We start from the raw sequence: 23032 nt of genomic DNA on the forward strand, positions 1-23032 counted from the left end.
CGCATGAAGGTCCTGGCTGATAGGTGTGTGCAAGCCTACAATGAGGTTGAGAAGCGCAAGGCCCTTGGGCGTCCTGGCATCGACCCCATGATGGCTACCAAGAAGCAGAAGAAGCCCGCTATGGCTGAACCTGAAGTACCAAGGCAGGAGGCAGATCCCCTTGTCTTCCCAACTAGCATGACTGGCCCGAAGCCAAAGGCTAGGTCAACCGCTTCAGAACTGAAGAAGACCAGGACTGCTGAGGCTGAAGCAAGGAAGAGAAAACATCCTGAAGCCTCTGCTACTGCCCCCGTCAAGAAGAAAAGAATGACCAAGAAGGAACGGGCTGCTCCCACAGAGCCCTTGATTGTTGAACCCATTTCCATGGTTCACCCCGACGCCGATCTACAAGAACGTCAACTGACTGTCCATGAGCCTGCCTTCACAGAGGCTCATGAAAATGAAGACTTTCCAGCAGCTGATCCCCTTGCTGCTGAGGACATTGGTCACCATGACCATGTTGAAGATGATGCAGCCCTTCCTCAGCTAGAGCACCAACAGGTATCATCGCCTGTGCTCACGCACAGTGAACTCATCAGCATTGGTCGTCCACCGACACCAATAGCACAGGATGCTTCATGGGCGGATCGCCCACAAGAGGAAGAAGACTCTGAGGCCCAGCCAACACAAACTCCACAGGCGTCGCCCGCGTTGCGCAAGCTTCGCAAAGGTCCAAGGCCTCAAGTCTCTGCGTCTGAAGCTAAAACTGCTGAAGACATTCTGGCTGCATCAGCCGATGAAGAATAAGTACCACAAGCTGCTACTCCCCTGTCCCACCAAGAAGCGGTTCTCGAGGAGAACGTGATCGTAAGCGACCCTCCAGCTCGTCAAGTGGAGGTTGAAAATCTTGCGGCTGCCACCACCAACACCACTGAAGCCACTGACGCTGTCATGGCTGAAGCAAATGTGGAGCCCTCACCAACAAAAGCGCCAGAAGTCAGCGAAGCCACTGATCCCGCTGCTTCTGTTCCCGCGTCTGCTGTCGGTCCCCAATTCGACTATCATGTTGAGCACAGGCCTCAGGTACAGAAGCCAATCCCAAGATTGCCAAGGTTCCCAGGTCCTGCATCAGCACCTGGTTCCTTCAATATCAATGGCTTCAGAGCAGACAACACATTCTTCAACAGCTCCAGGAACCCCTACTCCAGGGAAAGAATATCATCTGATCGGTTCTGGAGTTATCCGCAGCGAAGCTATTACTCATGCATTCTTTACAACCAAGGTCGCATCTTCCCACACAAGCGCCTTGACATTGAAGCAATAGCTGGTCTGCCCTGTCTGGAAGAAGCTCTGGATTGCTTCGAAGAGGTTGGACTGCTGCCGTTCGTCACTGACCAAGAGCATTGGAATGAAGAGTTGCTGCTCCAATTCTATGCCACACTTCACATCCGCGGGTATAGCAGAGATCCGAAGACTTGGGTTCTGGAGTGGATGACAGGAAACGTTCATCACGAAGCCAAAGCCTTTGACATCATTGAGCTCACTGGTTTGCCCACTCCTGGCGATCTCTACGAGCATGGCTGTCAGCTTCATAGTGAAGCTATTGAGAGCATCTTTCAGAAGACTGAACCTAATATGAGTCAGATGCTTAGTATGATGAAGCCATTGCCCCAAGATGCTGCTTATCCCACGGAGTTCTTCGTTGAAGACCTTGAGTATCTGCCAAGAACCATTTATCACATCATAAGGCGAACTCTTTGGCCAATCAAAGGACATTCTCCCCATGCCAAGCTGGAAGGTGCAATGAAGACTTTGGTCTTCTACATTCTTCATGGAAAATGCTTCAATACACAGGATTTCTTCATTCGCCGACTTGCTGCATCTGGCTCTGATCTGTTTGGTTTGAAGTTCTACGCCCCTTGGGTGATGCGGCTGATCAAACTTCACTCCGCTATCTCATATCAGCCCTCGGCCCGCAACCATCGGATCTTTTTGCCTGATGTGGATATGTCTATTGAAGCCACCTATCCTGAGCCTGCCAAGGAACCTCTCAGTCTTCAGAATGCAGAGCATCAAAGTTTCACTCAGAACATTGAAGGCGTTGAAGCTGTAACTCGTGTGTGTCCTTTGGCTGGCACTACACGTGCACCGCATCCTGCTCTCACTGAAGCCACTGACAGTACAACTGCTCCATGACCCAAGAAGCGCACTCGTGTTCTCAACGACCGAGAGCTACTTGTGGCTCTTCATCAGAAACAGGATAGGCATCATGACTGGCTGAAGCGTCAGATGCAAAGCCTCTTGGTGGATGTTAATCGCATTCGCAATCTTGCCACCAAGAATGCTTTTGTTGCCCATGAAACCTCTCGCCGCACATGGAAAGGGCTAACACTGATGTGTTCTGAAGATGGTCTTCAAGAGGATGGCTTCACTGAGCGATTTTCAAGTTTGACTCACACCTCCTCGAAGGGCAGTGCTGCGACGAACTCCATCCCTTGAAGACTCTGAGTTCTCTTCCTCTGCTGCAACTGTGAATGCCAGAGTAATCGAGGATGAATACGATGCTACTTCACCGCCACCTCCTTCAGCACGCTTCGACTCTGCTCCAAGCTCTTCAGCACCGCCAAACACAACCAATGACCCTGCTGCTTCACCTACTCCTCATGGGAACGAGTAGATGCTCTATGTCTTCAAATCTTTTTGGTCCTTACTGACAAAAGGGGGAGAAGCATATGAGGTTGATAGTCTTCAAGCGGGTCCATATGGGCGGGTGCTTTATATTTTGCTTCGTGCTTACAACTCTCATTTTGCTACATTTGGTTCTTTGAGTTGTAACACTTAAGGTCGTCTGCTACTTATTTGCCACCTTGTGTTGCGATGATAAATTCCGCATGTGCGACGATAAATTCCGCACTTAGATCATTCTGCAGACGTCCATTTTCCATTATGCATGTCATTATCTTCATATACTTTCACATGCATAGTGGATTGTCATCATAAGTTGAAGTGGATCTCCACAAGTACAACATGCCATGTGCATTTGCATTCCAAAAGCAAATTACTTATATGCACATCTTCAGGGGGAGCCCTTGCAACTTATGAAGACAATTCCTTATCCTTTACAATTTCACAGATTATATTCCCCGTTGAAAACTTCAACTAGTTTGTCATCAATCACCAAAAAGGGGGAGATTGTAAGTGCATCTAGTGCCACCCCTAGTTGGTTTTGGAGTATTGACGACAAACCTAGTTGACGGACTAATGTGTTTGTGAGAATTGTAGGATAACACAGGTAGAAGTCCCTCATTGATTCGGTTTTCCTACCAGAGATGACCCCTAAAAATGTATGAAGACATTGAAGTCAAAGGTGGTATATGAAGATATTCACATTGAATACTATGATAAAAGAAGACACCGCATGAAGCTTATGGATCTCGAAGACTTAGATCTTTCGTAGTTCTCTTTCTTCTGTGTTGAGTCATAGGAACCACCGTACTGTTAAGTGGGGTCCAAAAAAACCAGTCAGAATGACTGAAGTGATGCTTAAACAAAACCTATGTCTTCGAGTGAAGACTTTGAGAGCGAATCTTGTCCAGAGTCGGGCAAGTCAGCTTTGCTTGAAGCCCAAGTAAAGTTGCCATGTGAGTTTGAAATCTGACTGTTCGAACACGTGTCAGTTCCTTAGTGACCCAGGGTCATTTCGGACAAATCAGGTCGGGTTGCCAAGTGGCTATAAATAGCCCACCCCCTACAACCATAAACGGTTGGCTACTCAGATTTAGACTACGGCTTTTGTCGTTTGAGAGTAACCCACCTCGAAGCCTTTGAGAGAGAATTCCTTGCGAGGATAAAGCCCTAACCACCCAGAGCCAAAGAGAATTAGGCATCACTTAAGTCTTCTTGTCTGTGTGATCTGAAGACTTATTACACTTGAGGACTGTGCATCCTCCAGCCGGTTAGGCGTCGCGTTCTGAGCATCCAAGAGACATTGTGGATTGCCGGTGAACGAAGTCTGTGAAGGTTTGGGAGTCTACCTTGAAGACTTACCAGAGTGATTGGGCGAGGTCTGTGTGACCTTAGCTCAAGGGGAATACGGTGAGGACTGGGTGTCCTGAGCTGCGTGTTCAGGACTGGGTGTCTGGGACTGTGTGTCCTAAAGTTTAAATACCTAGCCGCCCTAACCAGACGTACATTTGTCACAGCAACTGGAACTGGTCCAACAAATCATTGTCTTCAGCGAGTCACTGGTTTCATCTCCCCTTCCCTTTACTCACTGTTACTCCTTGTGAAGTCATTGTATGTTCGTACTATCTTTTGTCTTCACTGAGTGACTGCGTGTTCTGTGTGGCTTCACAATATCTTCCTACCTGATCCTTACTACATTGCTGCTATTAGTCATTGTGCCTTCACTCTATTGAATACTTGACTATGGCTTGCCTAGTGTAGTCTACCTTCCGCTGCAGGGTAATAGGTTTATTTCTATCGTTTGTCTTCATAACTTACGCGTTTTGAAGACTTCCATAAAAATCGCCTATTCACCCCCCCTCTAGTCGATATAACGCACTTTCATTGCTGCATGTGGCTTTTTAAAATTATGTTCCTAAATATGTAAGACAATTATTATCCACTGTCATTGTCCTTATATTCATCATGCTTGCTATAAGTCGCAGTCGATGCTATATAGGTCCGTCGGATCTTATATCAAGATCCGTGCAAAACTTTCTTTTCAGATTTTTATTTTTCTCTCTTAAATGTCAGTCCAGTGAGACATATAGCTGCGACGTAGAACAGGTGCTCGGGCGCCATTAATGGGGATGTTGGGAGGGAGGTGCGCGGCGGGTAGCGGTCAAATGGCTCTCCTCCCGATGAGCACGCGCAGGGGTGTAATCGCACGCCTCCCGTACTCAAATAGATATCCCGCATGACACCTCCTAGCCAATAAAAAAGGGTACGCGTGGCGGCACGTAATTGGTAAGTAGAATGCCCATGGTTTCAATAATACTTGTGTTTCTGATTTGTAACGTGGCAGCGCTTGTTCCAAAATGACTTTGTTGATTGTTAATGTGTGCTCCTTGGCAAATCGGACAGAAAGATTACCACAGCATGTTGGTGCCATGTCATGACACCATGCCAAGTTTCATGATTTTCAGGCATGTTTTGGATTTACAGGAATTAAAAAAAACCAAGTTTCTCAATCTTTCCTGGCGAGCCACGACGCCCAGATGTTTGAATTTCATTCCCATCTCTTGCATAGGACCTAGAAATTCACCCAAGGACACACATGTGGTTTTTCAAACAACTTTGGTGCACTAGAGCCTGTGCTTGTAGTTCAAATTCGAATTATGCATATTAAATGCACAGAAATTCAATTAATGTATAAAAAATGCCAAACAAACCCGGAATAATTCCAAAATTCAGCACGATATACTTCTATTTGGTCTAGTCTGCCTGTCTAAAAAAATTAAGGCGGGAGAAGGCAGTGTACGTATGGCGTTTCGCACACGGAGGTGGCACGTTCCCTCTCAGAACCACGAGCCTTCTTGACAGAAGTTCCGGTTTGCAAGAAGCTTACACCAAAGCTTGTCCCAATTCGGCCAAAAAAATTACTTCAGCATGTTGGTGCCATGTCATGACACCATGCCAAGTTTCATGATTTTTAGGCGTGTTTTGGATTTATAGGAATTTAAAAACCAAGTTTCTCAATCTTTCCGGCCAAGCCACGACGCCCATATGTTTAAATTTCATTCCCATCTCTTGCATAGGATAGAAATTCACCCAAGGACACACATGTGTTTTTTCAAAGAACTTTGCTGCACTGGAGCCTGTGCTTGTAGTTCAAATTTGAATTATGCACATTAAATGTGCAGAAACTCAATTAATGTATAAAAAAGGCCAAACGAACCCAAAATAATTCCAAAATTTAGCACGATACTTCTATTTGGTCTAATCTGCCTGTGTAAAAAAATTAAGGCAGGAGAAGGCAGTGTACGTATGTCGTTTCGCACACGGAGGTGGCATGTTCCCTCTCGAAACCATGAGCCTTCTTGATGGAAGCTCCGGTTTGCAAGAAGCTTACACCAAAGCTTGTCAGAATTCGGCCAAAAAATTTACCGCGGCATGTTGGTGCCATGTCATGACACCATGCCAAGTTTCATGATTTTCAGGCATGTTTTGGATTACAGGAATTTAAAAACAAAGTTTCTCAACCTTCGAGCCGCCCAGATGTTTGAATTTCACTCCCATCTCTTGCATGGGACCTAGAAATCCACCCAAGGACACACATGTGATTTTTCAAACAACTTTGGTGCACTTGAGCCTGTGCTTGTAGTTCAAATTTGAATTGTGCACATTAAATGCGCAGAAACTCAACTAATATATAAAAAAGGCCAAACGAACCCGAAATAATTCCAAAATTTAGCACGATACTTCTATTTGGTCTAATCTGCTTGTGTAAAAAAATTAAGGCGGGAGAAGGCAGTATACATATCTCGTTTCGCACACGGAGGTGACACGTTCCCTCTCGGAACCATGAGCCTTCTTGAGGGAAGCTCTGGTTTGCAAGAAGCTTACACCAAAGCTTGTCCCAATTCGGCCGAAAAAATTACCGCAACATGTTGGTGCCATGTCATGACACCATGCCAAGTTTCATGATTTTCAGGCGTATTTTAGATTTACAGGAATTAAAAAAACCAAGTTTCTCAATCTTTTCGGCCAAGCCACAACGCCGAGATGTTTGAATTTCATTCCCATTTCTGGCATGGGACCTAGAAATTCACCCAAGGACACACATGTGATTTTTCAACCAACTTTGGTGCACTGGAGCGTGTGCTTGTAGTTCAAATTTGAATTATGCACATTAAGTGCCTAGAAACTCAATTAATGTATAAAAAGGCCAAACGAACCTGGAATAATTCCAAAATTTAGCATGATACTTCTATTTGGTCTAATCTTCCTGTGTAAAAAAATTAAGGTGGGAGAAGGCAGTGTACGTATGTCGTTTCGCACACCGAGGTGACATGTTCCCTCTCGGAACCGTGAGCCTTCTTGAGGGAAGTTCCGGTTTGCAAGAAACTTACACCAAAGCTTGTCCCAATTCGGCCAAAAAAATTACCGTAGCATGTTGGTGCCATGTCATGACACCATGCCAAGTTTCATGATATTCAGGCGTGTTTTGTATTTACAGGAATTAAAAAACCAAATTTCTCAATCTTTTCGTCCGAGCCACGACACCCACATGTTTGAATTTCATTCCCATATCATGCATGGGACCTATAAATTCACCCAAAGACACACATGTGATTTTTCAACAAACTTTGGTGCATTGGAGCATGTGCTTGTAGTTCAAATTTGAATTATGCACATTAAATGCCCAGAAACTCAATTAATGCATAAAAATGCCAAACGAACCCGGAGAAATTCAAAATTTAAACACGACACTCATGTACTAGTTGCATGTTCACTGTACGTAAATGTTCTACCAATTCAAACACCATCCATTCTCTCTGTAACACCATTTTTTCTTTCAAAGCATAATGAAAAAATTAGGTATACCACAAATAGTTTACTAGAAAGAATCGTGTGGGATGCAATATAAAATATCTTGGCGCACCGTCTTGTCTGGCTTACGCAGGAAGCTTCGTCATCTACAGTCCACCACCCCCGCTTGAACCACAATTGCGCACCAGTTTCTTGCAGCACCGAGCGAAATTTTTTTGCCACCGCGGAAATATCTATCTCCCCGCCCCCTCCCTCCCACCAAAAGCCACATTTCCACTGTTCCTCTTTGCTTTCCAAGTTCAAACCTTCACTTCTGCTTTACTGGCAACTTAGCCTTCTAGCCGGCGACCCTTCTTCTTGCAGCGCCGCCTCCTCGTTGGCTACCCTTCTTCTTGCAGCACTGCCTCCTCGCCGGCGACCCTTCTTATTACAGCGTCGCCTCCTCGCCGGCGACCCTTCTTCTAACTGCGTGGCCTCGTCGATATGTTCAGGTAATCCACACCCCACCCACACCATCCTCCTCCTTTCCCGTCCCACATGCCCCGACCGATGGAGCGACACCTTCCACCGAAATCACTGCCCCCCTCTTCCAATTAAGCGCCGCCCACAGCCATTTTGCACGCAGTATAACATAGAGCTTAATAGCATGCGGCTGCATGCGCACATGAGGTCTCTATGGCTGCCATGCGTGTCGACCGCCAAATCTTGGAGGAGCACCTCGTCTTCGAGGCCACCGTCAACACCGCCACGTGGTTGTCTACTTTAAAATACAGTTCGTGTTGTTTTCTCGAGGCCACCGCTAGTGCCTTCTAGTGATTTGTCCTCTATAATGTTAATATGGAATCTGATGTTCAGTTAATAGTTTGGTCCTCTAAAATGTAATGTTCTGTTAACACTTTGGTCCAACAATTGCTACATTTCGTAGTACTGTTCTGAAGCATTCTTTCTTTTATTAACTGTCTTATCTTCTAGTACATGTTTCTTTCTGCAATGTCGTGCTCAATTAACTATTTTGGTTCATTTGGTCTGCTGTCCATTTAGCTATTTGGTTCAGTTCTGCAATTTGATTTTCATTTGTTGTGGGTACAATTTTGTATTGTTATGCATGTGACACCAATCGAATTTGGCTCTACTCGATACATATTCTACTGATAGTATGGCAACTCTCAGTTAACCTGATCAAGATCTTCCTTATGTCTGTTGCAGAAGGTTTGTTCAAGCAGGGTCCTTTGGCTAATAGCACATTATTGTGCAGTTGCAGGAATCATTCTAATATTTAGGTTTCTTACAATTTGGTTTTGCACATGTAGGTCCTGCTGTCAGAGGCTTAGACCCACTGTTCGACCCATTTTGCATATGGGGAAATGAGATGTCCATGAATATCAGTCAAGTCAAGACACTCAGAAAGATTGTTAGGTGATAGGTCTCCAACGTATCTATAATTTTTGATTGTCCCATGCTATTATATATTCTGTTTTGGATGTTAATGGGCTTTATTTTACACTTTTATATTATTTTTGGGACTAACCTATTAAACCAAGGCCCAGTGCCAATTGTTGTTTTTGAAAAGGAATATCAAAAGGAATCCAAACGGAATGAAACCTTCGGGAGAGTTATTTTTGAACAAACGTGATCCAGGGGACTTGCAGTGGACATCAAGACACTGCAAGAAATATGTCAACTTGCGACCACCACTATTGGTCACTGAAAGGTCATTGTTTTTCATTTGCGGCCTTGTTTTGACCAAAAAACAGAAGGTCGAAAGCTGGCGGTCCTAAACTGAAATTAATGACCTTCTCTGTGATATGTAAAAGGTTGTTGGTTCTTCGACCAAAATTTTGGTCACTAGCAGCCTCCCCAAGCCACGTAGGATCCAGTGTGGCAAACTAACGTGGATAAGATTCAGCCCGGTCCAATTAGATGTCTATATGGGCCGAGCCCATTAATTCAGCCTTTTTAATATATATTTTTTCTATTAATTTTCACTAGCTACATGAGCCTGGCCCAACAATTTGGCCTTTTATATTCTAGAATGCAGCCTTTTATAGTCTATACTGATTTTCTATTTTCAGTCATTTTATTTTGCATCGGGTCCCACTAGTCAGATTGGTCCCACTTGTCATGCTTACCTCAAAATTGGTCCCACACATCAAAAAATTTGAAATTTGTCAAAGAATCATTCTAACTTGGACCCCCTTATCAGATTTGAAATTTCACAGGTATTCAAATCACATACACAATCATTATTTCAAACAGACCAAAGAGCAGATGAAATTCATCCAAAACAACACTACATTAGTCTATTACAATCGTTACAGTATACAACCCAGATATGCCTACTACCGCCTAAAATTACAACACATAATATGCTACTCTTTGCTGATATGCTTCGCAGCTTCAGACTTGGATTCATACTTCACCTGTGCAAGAAACATGAATGAACATATAAGAGTAAGAATGTGTAGAAAACATCAAACAGTAGCCAATGAGGAATCCAATAACTTATAAGCAAGAATTGACAACAAATGCCATGTACATAAATAGTACGACTAACACCAACCAGTATGTGTTCATGGAGTGACTAAAATGTTCTCACTACCTAGGATTTTTCTGGTATATAGTATACTGACATGTGCAACTCTCTAAATTGATCATAGAAATGAAAAGAACTGTAAGAACGAGTTCATTCAGAATTCAGGCATGTCAAATTTTAAGCACCAGCAGAACAGATCTAACAAACCAGACCATGATCATCATGCATATTTATGGTTCTAGCAAGACAGTAAAGAGACAGAGATACACGCATCAAGCATACACACTGCACAAGGACCAAGCATCCACACTGCACAGACAACACGCTCGCATGCAAATTGAGTGAGATCCGTCCAGATCGGGGCAAGAAGGGACATACCTGGAGGTCGTCAGGGACGTACTGGTGCTTCATGGAGAGGTCCATGGCACGCTTGAGGCACTGGATGTGGGCGTCGACCGCCCCCTGGGAAGCCTCACGAGCGCTTCCCTGATGTCCAGATCGAAGTGCTGGACTGCATGACGCCCTCCTAGCTCGCTGCAGCGCACTCGCCACCGGCGTCGCGCCAGCGTCGCTGGTGGTGCTTGATGGGACTAGGAGCCGGAGGATTCCCGTGTTGTGGCGCCTGCAAATTACAACGCAGAGTATAAATTAAGCCATTGTTACCTTCCTTCAAGCTCGTATATTAGCAGAATCATCAAACTTCTCGTAGATGATGCAAATTATACAAAATTATGCAATGTTCACTACTACAGTACAGCTATACATGATACTACTAGCCACAAGGTAGTTAGGTAAAACAGCGGTATACAAGAAGTTCAAGTAGTGAAACTTGAATAATGCTGCTTGAGAACAGCAGTAAGAAAATGCCACTTAGATACACTGTCTTAACAATAACCAGATAAATGGCTCAAATCTGACAAATCCAGATACCATCCCCATACTGTAAGTGCGGACTAGCATCATGAAACAACCAAAGATTCTACAGGATACTGGATGCTGCATAGAATGTAACCCATCGTGCAAAATGATGGGAGAAAAGTTGGCATCTGAGAACAGAATGTAAGCACATTCCCAAGGGTAGACTTCTACAGGATAGTGGATGCTGCACACCAGCTCACTACAAAGGAAGTATCAATAGTTATGAACTCAGTCAGTTAGTAGATTGCAGTTTGCTTTTCATTGGCAATTTGGCATTCCATGTCACAATGACCTTTCTGTATGTGGATGTTAACATTACTGCTTATGCACTTGTTACTTACTCGACAATAAACATGACTTGTATGCGGGCTCGATCATGTTAGAGCAAAGAATTTTGCAAGAAAATTATTTCCTAGATATCATTGAGTATTAACAACGCATTGCACAGTCACTAATTTCGTCGCAAGAAGGCCAGTTCATGTTGTACCAACAACGCTTAAAGCAGTTGGGCAAAGAAAAAAAATTAACAATTAGGTGCATAGTTTTTTGCTTTAAAAGGTTATGCTTGAAGAACTAAGCTCCAGGCCCACTACTACAAGTTTCTATTTCAAGTTTGGCACTTGCTGTCCGGCACAAGCCACAGGTCCCTTGAATATTCAGGAAGTGCACGAATCAAACACAAGTTACAAGCTAAAAAAACTGATGTGTGCATCAATTCGAAGCCATCCATCACCATCAGAAAAGGCCAGAGAGGAGTTGGGGAAACAAAAGCGAACCTCTCTCTTCTTGCACTCCTTGTAGTCGTCGAACTGCTGCTGTCACTTGCTCTTGTCCTGGTTGGTCTCCAGGCCTAGGGACACAACACATCATCATTGATCCACCACAGACACATGAAATTTTTGAGAAATCATGACCACAAACTGAATTGGGGTGACTGGATTAGGAATTTAGGATTATTAGGGGCGGAGGATGCGTACACTTGAGGGAGGCGGTGTACTGGGGGAAGCAGGAGGAGTCGGTGATCCGGGCCGCGCTGGGGTACGATGGGGTCGACGTCGCCTGGATGGACGCGTCAGCCGTCCGCGTTCGTCCACGTGCCCTTGGGCGGGTCCGATCTCGCCGGGACCTCTTCAACCGCCAACTCCTCCTCTGCCGCTGGCCAGATCCAGATGATGTGGCCGCAAGGAGGTGGCTGGGCTCACGGCCAACCGCAACTCCATGATGTCGGGGCAGGGGAGGAAGAGGCCATCCTGCCCATGGCATCCTGGATCTGGGAGGGAGAGAACACGAGGCGAGGAAGTGAGGGAGGGATGTGAGGAGGAGGAGATGGAGTGGAGGGACGCACCTGAGTCGCCGGACCACGCCGGCCGAAACCCTAGCGACGGGAGACGAGCGCGGGTGGCGCTGGAGGACGCGCGCGCCGGATCTCGCCGGACAGGAGGGAGGAGCGGAGGGAGGGGATCCTTGTTGTATGCTTGGCACTGTCGATTCCCGCCGAAGGTCGCCGAGGTCGGAGTGCGGGGCTGTGGCGGCGGCGAGGAGAGCCATGCGGGAGAGAGATGGGGACAAGGGAGGAGTGCGGGGATGTGGCCTGCCGGTTTTTTTTGGAACTGACGTGTGGGTTGTTGGTGGGGTGAGAGGGTGAGGGGGGAGCGCTGCCGTTGGATCCGGGGCCATCGGACGGTGATCGATCCATGATCCGCGTGACATGCTTGTGAACCAATCAAACAGAGTACGTGTGTGCGACGTCCATGACCATCTAAGTAGATCATAATCGGCCAAAAATAAAGAGCAGATTTATTTGGCTAAGAGAACCAACTCTTTTGACGTCGTATTTCGACGGTTCCCCTCCGCTAGATCCCCTTCACCGGTGACTTCTTGGTCTTCGGTGGTGAGGAGGGTCATCAGATCCCAGGTGTGTGGATCATTTTAGCTTTAGGTCCTAGTAGCTTAGGTTTTTGGATAATTCGATGTCTTGACTTCGGGGCCGGTGGCGGCGATACTGAATAAAGAAGTTTTGGATTTTTATCCGGTGAGGCCGGTAGCAAGGACCTTGGTGTCTTGACTTCGGGGGTGGTGGTGGCCAAGGTACGAGGAAAATAATAAATTTGTGATACGGTAATTATTTTAAAAAGGCATTCTCAGAAACGAGCTATCATGTGTGAAGACCAATGGCTTTCAAGCCAAATGGTCAATGTCATGGTAGCATTCAAGCATAGTTTATTAAAATGATCTCATATTGTGCACAAGGGTGCATATGGGAATGACAAACAATGTTGCCTAAGGAAGTTTTTATTTTCTTTGGACAAAAAATCATTTTTCCTTTTTCGAGTGCCCAAAACGAGTTTTTTTGTTAAGGGCCTGCCATATATTTGTTGTAAAATTGGACCAAATCAAATTTCTAAAATACTAGGCCATATTTAATGCACAATTGACCAAATTGATGGGTGTCAAAAGCTTTTATCCACCTCTCGTGAAAAAGACAAATTTTTGCCAATTCAGTTGGAAGCGGGTCAAATTTGAACTGCAGTTGCCTCATAGTTTGCTATTTATTTTTCCCAAAAATCATTTCTAGGTACATAAGTATCTATTTAATCAGAGAAACATCAAAAGTTTTCCAAGATTCAACCACTAGTTAGGAACGGTCAAACCCGCCGTTTTGACCGCATTTTGAAACGGACATGAAAAATTCAAAAAAATCAAAAAATTGTAAAATCTTCGCATTGTTTTATTATATGTTACCAAGTTACCAGGAAAAATAATAAACTTGTAATACGGTAATTATTTAAAAAAAGTGTTCTCATAAACGAGCTATCATGTGTGGAGATCAATGGCTTTCAAGGTAAATGATCAATCTTATGGCCACACTCGTGGCATAGTTTGTTCAGATGATCTCATATTGTGCGCAAGGGTGCATCTTGGAATTCCAGACAATGTTTCCTAAGGAATTTTTCATTTTCTTTGGACGAAAAATTTATTTTCTATTTTTCAAGTGCCCAAAATGAGTTTTTTTGTGAAGGACCTACCATATATTTGTTGCAATATTGGACCAAATCATTTTGATAAAATAATAGGCCATATTTAATGCACAATTGACCAAATGGTTGGGTGTCAAAAGATTTGATCCACCTCTCGTGAAAAAGTCAAATTTCCGCTGATTCAGTAGGAAGCGGGTAAAATTTGAACGGCGGCTGCCTCATAGTTTGCTCTTTATTTTTTCCAAAAATCATTTCTAGGTACATAGGTACCTATTTAATCAGAGAAACACAAAAAAATTCCAAGATTCAACCACTAGCCAGGAACGGTCATTCCCGCCGTTTTGACCGCATTTTGAAACAGGCATAAAAAATTTAAAAAAACAAAAACTGGAAAACCTTCGCATTGTGTCATCATATGTGACCAAGTTTTCAGGGAAAATAATAAACTTGTAATACGACAAATATTTAAAAAAAGTGTTCTCAAAAATGAGCTATCATGCTTGAAGATTCATGGCTTTCAAGCCAAATGATCAATCTTATGGCCACATTCATGGCATAGTTTGTTCAAATGACCTCATATTGTGCACAAGGGTGCATCTTGGAATTCCAAACAATGTTGCCTAAGGGAGTTTTCATTTTCTTTGCATAGAAAATTCATTTTCCATTTTTCGAGTGCCCGCAATGAGGTTTTTTGTGAAGGAACTACCAAATAATTGTTGCAAAACGGACTAAATCAATTTTACAAAATACTAGGCCATGTTTAATACACAATTGACAAAATGGTTGGGTGTAAAAAAGTTTTATCCACCTCTGGTGAAAAAGACAAATTTCTGCCGATTTAGTAGGAAGCGGGTCAAATTTGAACTGCATCTGCCTTATAGTTTGCTCTTTATTTTTTCCAAAAATCATTTCTAGGTACATAAGTATCTATTTAAGCATAAAGACATGGTTTGGTGGTGATACATTGAGGTTTGGACGGTGGCCCAGGGCCCCAACTCCAAAGCGCGTAGTCTCGCATGCCCGTCGCGTGGTCACTGCATGATCGTGGCGTTGCCATGCGTTCTGGGAAGCCTAGGCATGTCTAGTAGGTTTGGCACTCTTCGGGTAGATGCTTGGAAGAAAATAACAACAGAAGAATCTCACAAGGAGACCGAACAATGCTCAAACATGAATTAGCACCCAAATGTTTGATTAATGGTTCGGAAAATGCACATGGCCAATGGGCCTGAGTTTTAGCCGAGGATGATCATCTACTAAGGACACTATCGTGGAAAATTTGCAGCTCAAATGGAGGAGCCTAGGTTTCACTTGCTTTGCAACGTACCACACTGGACAGAAATATGAATGCTGAAGCCACACTCACATGTATTGTTAGATGGGGCTCAAATTTTGTGGAGAGCAATGATTTGGGAATATAGAAGATGTGGCAAAAATTCAGCTCATTAGGATATGCCTAGCTAGTACTTCCTTCACAACAGTTCGAGTTGAACAAAAACTTTGGAAATTTGCCGAGGAAGATTTACCAGGCAAATGGAGTTGAATATTGTCATGAGGCAATGATTTGCATAGTAAAGAATGCCCAATTTTTTGGGGAATTTTGGGAATGACAGAAATATAGGTTGCTTTACAACCTAGGGCAAAAATTGACACATAGGCCAAACTGATGAGGTGGCGCCTAGTCATAGCAATAAGTACCAATGCATCCACGTTCACAACCTCATGACCATTTGTATTGGTTGTAATCAGGTAGAAATAAGGTCATTGGCCACTCTTGTCTGCTTTGTGACCATTTGGTGTAAGCAATTTCAGGGTTTGAGCTCTTCCAAGCGAAATGGCCGTGGATTTACAACCAATTTAGCTGGGGTCACTAAGAGAAGGTCACAAGTTGACATATTTCAATCAAGGAGGCCACGAGGCAGGGGGAGCGCCTACCCCCTGGGCGCGCCCACCACCCTCGTGGGCCCCTCTTTGCTCCAGCGACCTACTTCTTCCTCCTATACATATTCATATACCCCGAAAACATCCAGGAGCACCACGAAACCCTTTTTCCACTGCCGCAACCTTCTGTACCCAAGAGATCCCATCTTGGGGACTTTTCCGGAGCTCCGCCGGAGGGGGCATCGATCACAGAGGGCCTCTACATCAACTCCATGGCCTCTCCGGTGATGTGTGAGTAGTTTACTTCAGACCTTCAGGTCCATAGCTAGTAGCTAGATGGCTTCTTCTCTCCCTTGGGATCTCAATACAATGTTCTCCTCGATCTTCTTGGAAATCTATTCGATGTAACTCTTTTTGTGGTGTGTTTGTCGAGATCCGATGAATTGTGGGTTTATGACCAAGTCTATCTATGAACAATACTTGAATCTTCTCTGAATTCTTTTATGCATGATTGGCTATCTTTGCAAGTCTCTTCGAATTATCAGTTTGGTATTGCCTACTAGATTGATCTTTCTTGCAATGGGAGAAGTGCTTAGCTTTGTGTTCAATCTTGCGGGGCTCGATCCCAGTGACAGAAAGGGAAATGACATGTATTGTATCGTTGCCACCGAGGATAAAAAGATGGGGTTTATATCATATTTCTTGAGTTTATCCCTCTACATCATGTCATCTTACCTAATGTGTTACTCTGTTTTTATGAACTTAATACTCTAGATGCATGCTGGATAGCGGTCGATGTGTGGAGTAATAGTAGTAGATGCAGGCAGGAGTCGGTCTACTTGTCACGGACATGATGCCTATATTCATGATCATGCCAAGATATTCTCATAACTATGCTCAATTCTATCAATTGCTCGACAGTAATTCGTTCACCCACAGTAATACTTATGCTATCTTGAGAGAAGCCACTAGTGAAACCTATGGCCCCCGGGTCTATTCTCCATCATATAAGTTTCCAATCTATTTTACTTTGCAATTTTTACTTTCAATCTATATCATAAAAATACCAAAAATACTTATCTTATCATTATCATATTTATCAGATCTCACTCTCGCAAGTGACCGTGAAGGGATTGACAACCCCTTTATCGCGTTGGTTGCGAGGTTCTTATTTGTTTGTGTAGGTACGAGGGACTTGCGTGTGGTCTCCTACTAGATTGATACCTTGGTTCTCAAAAACTGAGGGAAATACTTACGCTACTTTGATGCATCTCCCTTTCCTCTTCAGGGGAAAACCAACGCAGTGATCAAGAGGTAGCAAGAAGGATTTCTGGCGCCGTTGCCAGGGAGTCTACGCACAAGTCAAGACATACCAAGTACTCATCACAAACTCTTATCCCTCGCATTACATTATTTGCCATTTGCCTCTCGTTTTCCTCTCCCCCACTTCACCCTTGCCATTTTATTCGCCCTCTTTCTCCGTTCCCCCTCTCTTCTCTAGGTCGCCTTTTCTTTTGCTTGCTTCATCATTATGGCTAGTCCTTTATCTACTCCTTTGTCTCCTGAGAATGAGGTCCTTAATTTTAAACAAAGGGAGGGCAAAAATCTAAGATATGCTTGGTACAGAATTTGCAATGCGCAAAATAGATCTACTAGGAAGCAATCCACTTCCGTTCTTCTTCACAATTTTTATGTAGGCATCATTCCTTGGAATAGATATATTCTTGATACCATTACCGGAGGAAATTTCTTGGGTAGCCACGCTTTTGATTCTTATAATGCTATGATAGATTTGTTTGGCACACCACCTCTCTAGGTTAATGGAACTATGTTAACTTTGGAACACGTTATGCAAAGGCTCTATATTATTGAAAATAAAGTTTCCACTTTTGAATTGATTGAGAATTCGTATAAAAAGATCCACAATCAAATTACCCAATATGGATCTAAGGTAGGAGTCATTTTGAAAAGTTTTAAAGAAAAAGAACCCGTAGTGAATGAAAGAATAGACCAAGATTCCGAAAAATCGACAAACTTGAGGGTATTATCACCAATTTAGGGTCCGCTTTTTTTGTTGTTAGGAGAACTTCAACTCCCCTACCAAAGTTGCCAAACTAATGTACGTTCCTAAGAATAAGGGTGAAACTTCTAGTAAGGAAAATGCAGATCTTAAATCCATTAGCGTTCACCCCAACTTTCTCGCTATCATTAAGGAACCTTTTGCTACAAATGATTTTCTTGATTTCTTGCCTAGGAGTTTGATCATTAATAAAAAGGAAATTCCAAAAGGGTATAAGTGTTCTATTGAAGAATTGCATACCAAAGATGGCAATACCTAGATCTATCCTTGCTTTTATGCGTGGCTAGGGGCGTTAAACGATACCACTTGTTGGGAGGCAACCCAATTTTATTTTTGTTCCTTGATTTTTGATTTTGTTTAGGAATAAATAATTCATCTAGACCCTGTTTAAATGTGGTTTATGCTTTTAATTATTGTTTGTGCCAAGTAGAACCTTTGGGAAGACTTGGGGAAAGTCTTTGTGATCTTGCTGTAAAAAAGAGAAACTTTAGCGCTCATAATAATTGCTGCCACTTTTTATTGAAGAGTGCTATTTAGTTAATTATTTTTGAAGATTATTAATAGATAAATTCATCACGTCCATCAATTTATTTTAGAATTTTTGGGGTTCCATAAGTAGTCGAAACCTACAGATTACTACAGACTGTTCTGTTTTGACAGATTCTGTTTTTTGTGTGTTGTTTGCTTATTTTGATGAATCTATGGATAGTAATAGAGTTTATGAACCATAGAGAAGTTGGAATATAGTAGGTTTAACAGAAATATAAATAAAGAATGAGTTCATTACAGTACCTTGAGGTGGTAGTTTGTTTTCTTTTACTAACGGAGCTCATGAGATTTTCTATTTGAGTTTTGTGTTGTGAAGTTTTCAAGTTTTGGTTAAGGATTTGATGGATTATGGAAAAAGGAGTGGCAAGAGCCTAAGATTGGGGATGCCCAAGGCACCCCAAGGTAAAATCCAAGGACAACCAAAATCCTAAGCTTGGGGATGCCCCTGAAGGCATCCCCTCTTTTGTCTTCGTCCATCGGTAACTTTACTTGGAGCTATATTTTATTCACCACATGATACGTGTTTTGCTTGGAGCGTCTTGTATGATTTGAGTCTTTGCTTTTTAGTTTAACGCAATCATCCTTTCTATACACACCTTTTGGGAGAGACACCCATAAATTGGAATTTGTTAGAATACTCTATGTGCTTCACTTATATTTTTTGAGCTAGATAATTTTGCTCTAGTGCTTCACTTATATCTTTTTAGAGCATGGTGGTGGTTCTATTTTATATAAATAATTGATCTCTCATGCTTCACTTATATTATTTTGAGAGTCCTTTAGAAAATCATAGTAATTTGCTTTCGGTATAAATTTAGTCCTAATATAATAGGCATCCAAGATCGGTATAATAAAAACTATCATACAAAAAGTGCATTGGATATTATGAGAAGTTTGATACTTGATAATTGTTTTGAGAGATAAATATGGTGATATTAGAGTCATTCTAGTTGAGTAGTTGTGGATTTGAGAAATACTTGTGTTAAAGTTTGTGATTCCCGTAGCATGCACGTATGGTGAACCATTATGTGATGAAGTTGGAGCATGCTTTATTCATTGATTGTCTTCCTTATGAGTGGCAGTCGGGGACGAGCGATGGTGTTTTCATACCAATCTATTCCCATAGGAGCATGCGCGTAGTACTTTGTTTCGATAACTAATAGATTTTTGCAATAAGTATGTGAGTTCTTTATGAGTAATGTTGAGTCCATGGATTATACGCATTCTCACCCTTCCACCATTGCTAGCCTCTCTAATACCGCGCACCTTTCGCCCGTATCACACCATCCATATACCTTCCTCAAAATAGCCACCATACCTACCTATTATGGCATTTCCATAGCCATTCCGAGATATATTGCCATGCAACTTTCCACCGTTCCGTTATTATGACATGCTTCATCATTGTCACATTGCTTTGCATGATCATGTAGTTGACATCGTATTTGTGGCAAAGCCACCATTCATAATTCTTTCATACATGTCACTCTTGATTCATTGCGTATCCTGATACTTCGTCGGAGGCATTCACATAGATTCATATTTTGTTCTAAGTATTGAGTTGTAATTCTTGAGTTGTAAGTAAATAAAGTGTGATTGTCATCATTATTAGAGCATTGTCCCAAGTGAGGAAAGTATGATGGAGACTATGATTCCCCCACAAGTCGGGATGAGACTCCGGACGGAAAAAAAGAGGCCATAAAAAAAGAGAAAAGTCCCAAATAAAAAATGAGAGAAAAAGAGAGAAGGGACAATGTTACTATCCTTTTACCACACTTGTGCTTCAAAGTAGCACCAAGATCTTCATGATAGGGATTCTCCTATGTTGTCACCTTCATATACTAGTGGGAATTTCACATTATAGAACTTGGCTTGTATATTCCAATGATGGGCTTCCTCAAAATGCCCTAGGTCTTCATGAGCAAGCAAGTTGGATGCACACCCACTTAGTTTCTTTTGTTGAGCTTTCATACACTTATAGCTCTAGTGCATCCGTTGCATGGCAATCCCTACTCACTCACATCAATCTCTATTAATGGGCATCTCCATAGCCCGTTGATACGCCTAGTTGATGTGAGACTATCTTCTCCTTTTTTGTCTTCTCCACAAACACCATTCTATTCCACCTATAGTGCTATATCCATGGCTCACGCTCATATATTGCATGAAGATTGAAAAAGTTTGAGAACATCAAAAGTATGAAACAATTGCTTGGCTTGTCATCGGGGTTGTGCATGATTTAAATATTTTGTGTGGTGAAGATAGAGCATAGCCAGACTATATGATTTTGTAGGGATAACTTTCTTTGGCCATGTCATTTTGAGAAGACGTGATTGCTTAGTTAGTATGCTTGAAGTATTACTATCTTTATGTCAATATTAAACTTTTATCTTGAATCTTTCGGATCTGAATATTCATGCCACAGTAAAGAGATTTACATTGAGAATATGCTACAAAGCATTCCACATAAAAATTCTGTTTTTATCATTTACCTACTCGAGGACGAGCAGGAATTAAGCTTGGGGATGCTGATACGTCTCCAACGTATCTATAATTTTTGATTGTTCCATGCTATTATATATTCTGTTTTGATGTTAATGGGATTTATTTTACACTTTTATATTATTTTTGGGACTAACCTATTAACCCAAGGCCCAGTGCAAATTGCTACTTTTTTGCCTATTTCAGTGTTTCGCAGAAAAGGAATATCAAACGGAATCCAAACGGGATGAAACCTTCAGGAGAGTTATTTTTGGAACAAACATGATCCAGGGGACTTGGAGTGGACGTCAAGAAACAATCGAGGAGGCCGCGAGGCAGGGGGCGCGCCCTCCACCCTCGTGGGCCCCTCGTTGCTACACCGACCTACTTCTTCCTCCTATATATATTCATATACCCCGAAAACATCCAGGAGCACCACGAAACCCTATTTCCACCTCCGCAACCTTCTATACCCAAGAGATCCCATCTTGGGGCCTTTTCCGCAGCTCCGTCGGAGGGGGCATCGATTACGGAGGGCCTCTACATCAACTCCATGGCCTCTCCGATGATGTGTGATTAGTTTACTTCAGACCTTCGGGTCCATAGCTAGTAGCTAGATGGCTTCTTCTCTCTCTTTGGATCTCAATACAATGTTCTCCTTGATCTTCTTGGAGATCTATTCGATGTAACTCTTTTTGCGGTGTGTTTGTCGAGATCCGATGAATTGTGGGTTTATGATCAAGTCTATCTATGAACAATATTTGAATCTTCTCTGAATTCTTTTATGCATGATTGGTTATCTTTGCAAGTCTTTTCGAATAATCAGTTTGGTTTGGCCTACTAGATTGATCTTTCTTGCAGAAGTGCTTAGCTCTGGATTCAATCTTGCGGTGCTCGATCCCAGTGATAGAAAGGGAAACGACATGTATTGTATTGTTGCCATCGAGGATAAAAAGATGGGGTTTATATCATATTGCTTGAGTTTATCCCTCTACATCATGTCATCTTACCCAATGCGTTACTCTGTTCTTATGAACTTAATACTCTAGATGCATGCTGGATAGCGTTCAATGTGTGGAGTAATAGTAGTAGATGCAGGCAGGAGTCAGTCTACTTGTCACGGACGTGATGCCTATATTCATGATCATGCCTAGATATTCTCATAATTATGCTCAATTCTATCAATTGCTCGATAGTAATTCGTTCACTCACCGTAATACTTATTCTATCTTGAGAGAAGCCACTAGCGAAACCTATGGCCCCCGGGTCTATTCTCCATCATATAAGTTTCCAATCTATTTTACTTTGCAATTTTTACTTTCAATCTATATCATAAAAATACCAAAAATATTTATCTTATCATTATCATATCTACCAGATCTCACTCTCATAAGTGACCGTGAAGGGATTGACAACCCCTTTATCGCGTTGGTTGCAAGGTTCTTATTTATTTGTGTAGGTACGGGGGACTCGCGTGTGGCCACCTAGTGGATTGATACCTTGGTTCTCAAAAACTGAGGGAAATACTTACGCTACTTTGCTGCATCATCCTTTCCTCTTCAAGGGAAAACATACGCAGTGCTCAAGAGGTAGCATTAGGATGAAGAAACTTGCGACGAATAACAACAAGGTCTTTGTTTGCACAATGAAGAAGACATCAGTCAACTATAGGATGGTACCAACTCTTTTACCTTGTTTTCACCCCTTGTGCCATTTCAAAATTTACAACAACGATTTATGCATAGCTTTGTTTTCAGTACTTTTCAAAGCAGTTCACCGATGATTACCTCTCAAACCACATGCATGGTCAAGAGGAAAGGAAGGTATTCATTAAACACCCAAGGTACAATATTGAACTCTTGCTGAAGAGGACGAAGGTTGGGCGGGCAATTATCCATAGCCACTGGCCTAAAGTTGCAAGGACATTCAACATCACTGAAGGCTCAATATTTGCCTTCCGCTTCCGCAGTTTCCCAGATGAGATTCATCAGTCTATTTACCGTGTATGATGCTACTTTCCAAAGGTTTTTGATGCTGCATGTGAAACTTGGTGCTGTTGTGTAATGGCGTAACTGAGTGCCGAAGCTATCTGATGTAATTCGATTATGAAATCCTAGTTGCTTTTATATGGATATGAAA

The 23032-nt window shown here is 42.7% G+C and overlaps 1 long non-coding RNA gene across 1 annotated transcript; it reads right to left on the reverse strand.

The window, feature by feature from the left end:
• Positions 1-9655: 9655 nt before the first annotated feature.
• Positions 9656-12540, reverse strand: LOC125522098 (uncharacterized). The gene is made up of 4 exons (XR_007289629.2): positions 11905-12540; positions 11704-11777; positions 10388-10631; positions 9656-9896 (listed from the first exon to the last, which is right to left on the reverse strand). It is a non-coding gene; the product is annotated as an uncharacterized LOC125522098 (long non-coding RNA).
• Positions 12541-23032: the final 10492 nt, after the last annotated feature.

This window comes from Triticum urartu, chromosome 7A, assembly GCF_056163025.1.
Source record: "Triticum urartu cultivar PI428250 chromosome 7A, HENAU_Tu73, whole genome shotgun sequence".
Taxonomy (NCBI): Eukaryota; Viridiplantae; Streptophyta; class Magnoliopsida; order Poales; family Poaceae; genus Triticum; species Triticum urartu.